The sequence below is a fragment of the Stylophora pistillata genome, chromosome 7 (genome assembly GCF_964205215.1).
Source record: "Stylophora pistillata chromosome 7, jaStyPist1.2, whole genome shotgun sequence".
Lineage (NCBI taxonomy): Eukaryota > Metazoa > Cnidaria > Anthozoa > Scleractinia > Pocilloporidae > Stylophora > Stylophora pistillata.
This window is the reverse complement of record NC_142525.1, coordinates 29,185,717-29,189,498: the sequence shown is the minus strand read 5'-3', so window position 1 is coordinate 29,189,498 and position 3,782 is coordinate 29,185,717. Positions and strand designations below refer to the sequence as shown.

General features: G+C 37.8%; 1 long non-coding RNA gene across 2 annotated transcripts in view; it reads left to right on the top strand.

Annotated features, from left to right (window-relative positions):
* The first annotated feature begins 1,563 nt into the window (after positions 1 to 1,563).
* Positions 1,564 to 3,782, top strand: part of LOC111320764 (uncharacterized) — a 3,886-nt gene continuing 1,667 nt past the window's right edge. The window contains exon 1 of one of the 2 annotated variants that reach the window (XR_015989997.1): positions 1,564 to 1,707. This is a non-coding gene — a long non-coding RNA (uncharacterized LOC111320764). The remainder of the gene's footprint in view (positions 1,708 to 3,782) is intronic. The other variant, XR_002693897.2, reaches the window with a different exon arrangement.

The following is a 3,782-nucleotide window of genomic DNA, read 5'->3' as shown; positions in this document are numbered from 1 at the left end:
GGGATCGCGTTCTCGCGGGAAGTTAAGAGTCAGAGTGACTGTTTCTTTAAATATAGATGATATATTTAGACGATCCTATCATCTTTAGCTGTACGGCCTTTTCCATAAATTAGCCAAACAACTAACATCTGGAATTAGTTCAAATACATCAAATACATTGTTCTGCACTGTCATAAACTATAGTGGACACGTTCAAATATACTGTGCATGATATTCAAATATTAAATTCTTCTGTGAGATCTATGCTTTTCTTCATATTTTTAACGTGCGCTTTAAATGATACAATAAGCGAGCCCTACATTACTAAATAGCTTCCCTAACTTTAAAGCAGCTGCTTAGAGTACAAAAATATCTTTTTATATTTTGCCAGCTGCTCTTTACGGGAAGTTTAAATGTTTTATTTCTCCTAAGAGTGTGATCTTTCCGAGATGACTTGTTTTGCTGATTGCTTTAATCTCTTGCAGCTAGTTGTTCCGAATGATTAGATATCACTTAAACGTCAGAGATTTCATATTTAAGTAGTTCATAACAGCACAATAAAAGTCGAAAAAATTAAGACCTAAACTTCTGTGTCATATATTGTGCTCCACCATTTAGATTCTGACTCAAAGTACACAATAGTTAAATGAATTTAGTTAGTCGTTGTCTAAGACTCCAAAAATTTCAAGGGCTGTTTTCCATTAAATCATTGAACCAGGGAATTTTATTCAAGTACGCTCAGATCTCGAAATGATAACTCAGCTGACCGTTACGATCGCCTTTCATCAGCTATTTCTTTCGGCTCAACTTTCTATTGTTATCTTTTTTGTTATGTTAACTCGTCAAGGTCATTTTCGATCAATGCGGGTATTTTTAAAAGTTCGGTAACAATGAATTCCTTATGCTTCCATTTTCGTTCCGAACCTTGCACTGGTTCTCTGACTGCGTTCGTTGCGTTTATCGTTCGTTGCGTTTATCGTTCGTTGCGTTTATCGTTCGTTGCGTTTATCGTTCGTTGCGTTTATCGTTCGTTGCGTTTATCGTTCGTTGCGTTTATCGTTCGTTGCGTTTATCTCGAAAGCTTTTTCCTCTTTAGGAGCGGTGTAACCTCCGCTTCTGGGTATTAAATCTTCCGTTTGGATTATTACAGCTCGCCGTACAAGTCGGGCTGATTGGAAATATTGGACTGTTACAGCCACCAGCCATGATTGTCGCTGGTGTAAAATAACCAGCCTTTGTCTCAAGAGAGGGCGTTAAGCGCCACTTAATGACTCTTTATCTTCAATATTTCGTCATCAAAGCTGTTTAGTTGTACTTATGTAGGAGTTTGGATAATTGCGAGATAAATGCCGTCACTAGCATATATTGTGGCTAGCTCGCCATAAGTACATTTTGCTTTCATTTCAGAACTTGGAAATTTCTCCCTTAATGCCAGCCAGAAAATCTACTGCAACGGACTTCATTGAAAAGTAAATAGTCGAAAAGCACACCCATTTAGTTCTTCGTCACAGCTCAGTCGCTTCAGTGAGCTTGCTTTGTGAAGTAAAGTTTTATCACGATGCAAGCTCAATTTGTCTGCGGTTTCTTATCTTATGCATCAACTGATATCTAAAGAACAATCATGCTTTCATATTTGGTAAGGGCGTTTTTAATAACTGCAAGCTAATCGAGGTAATATGCTCATTAGTTGCGTGAGCTCATACAGTTTGCTTGTAAGCCTCTATAAAGGTAAGTGTTTATGACTTTTTATTTGTTCTGTTTAAGCGATTCTGCAAGTAATGACAATCTTTCAGTTAATGTCCAAACTTGTTAGTGTGACTCACTCACTCACTCCCTATTCATGATAGAAGCCCAAATGATCCTTTTTCTCCAAACGTGCCACTTTGCTTAACTCTTCCATTGTTAGAGCCCAGCCCAGCCTACCGACAGTTCCCAAAATGAACGGGTGGTGGTTAAAAACTTGCATGGATTCTCTAAGACTAAGATTACAATTCCGTCAAATTACGTTCCTCTCTTTCCCAAATATTTTAGGCAAGAAAAACTCGTTTAGATACGCTGTGGCTCGAACAACCACCTGACCAACAGGTGGCTTTGTGAGAGAGCCCCGCAGCTCATTTGAGATATCATGGTAACTTAGGCGATGAAAATTTGTATTTTGGGTACATACACTCAAGATTTCAGTCGCTTGTACATACATTCAAGAAATAACTGTTTACAATTTTGCTACCAGAGTGGGATCCTCTCCCCTTCCTCGCTCGCCCCAAGGACTTTATGGCTCTATCAAAACGAAAACATTGACAGGAATTTATTTATTTATCTATTTATTAACCCCGCAAAGTAGCAAGAAACAAAATAAATAGATAAAAAAAATGACAGAAAAAAAAATGACCAAAAAAAAAAAAAGTTGGCAGAGACACCGCAACAGCATAGCCAATCACAGCGGGAATTGGTAAAAACAGGTTAACTAACTGTGGCCATCAGTGAATTCTGAATACTCTATCAGATTATTCAAACTTTATCAAAATGTGTATATCTGCAGATCAATAGCTTTTGCATAAGAAAGATGGAACGTGGAGAGCCCCAAGCGATTTCTTATCTTTAATCTCCTGAACATGGCTATTTCAATTTGTTGAAAATTCTATTGCATCCGATTAAAACAAAAATGCCCAATTGAATTCCTCAAGTAATGTTGTTGGAGAAATTTGATGCTTGTCACACTAATCCACAATTTGTCAGACGCGTCTCATTGTCAACACAACTCAGGCCCAATTCGGGCGTCGTGCTCCTTTCATGTCGGACTCAAGTCAGGAATTAAGTTCGAGAACAGCACGGAAGAAGCACAACTTCTGAATTCAACTTCTGAATTGAGTCCGACAAGGAATTAAGTTGCACGAGGCCTTCTCGGTGCCACAGGACCCTGGTGCGACAGCGATTCAAACGTTATGCCTCTGCCGCGCTGAACGAAAAAAATCATGAATTAAGCTAATGTATTTAGACAGGATTGCGCTTTCAGCCTCTGCCGCGCCAAACAAAATTCGTAAATCATACTAATGTATTTTGGCGGGATCGCGTTCTCGCGGGAAGTTAAGAGTCAGAGTGACTGTTTCTTCAAATATAGATGATATATTTAGTTGATCCTATCATCTTAATAGCTGTACGGCCTTTTCCATAAATTAGCCAAACAACTAACATCTGGAATTAGTGCAAATGCATCAAATACATTGTTCTGCACTGTCTTAAACTATAGTGGACACGTTCAAATATACTGTGCATGATATTCAAATATTAAATTCTTATTCTGTGAGGTTTAATCTCCAATCTAACAAAAGTTTCCACGACCACGCGAAACTGCATATTGTACAAAACCTAAAAATTGATTAGAAATAAATGTCAGCCTGAAGGTATCTCAGTATCTAGCAGTAAAGAGGTCATCTTTGAGAAAAAACATGGTGTACTTTCAACATGAACAAATTATTTTTCTGAGCACATTTATAGATTAGTTTTGCTTGTTGCATCAAATGCATTGTTCTGTTCTGTACTAAAACTATTTTTTTAATTAAAACTTGGCAATGAATTAAGGACGTCACCAAACCTCGTGATATTTAAGCCCACAATAAGACAACTACTGACCTTTCAGACCTCATTGACAACGATAACAGTTGCTGCAAACTATGTGAATCGTGAACAGAATCATTTTGTATCATTTCATAGTATTTATTAATATATACTAGAACAGTGGAAAGCGTTGAAGGCGGGCTCTGATTGGCTAGTCAAACTCCGAGTATCCTTTGCTATTTACCTCC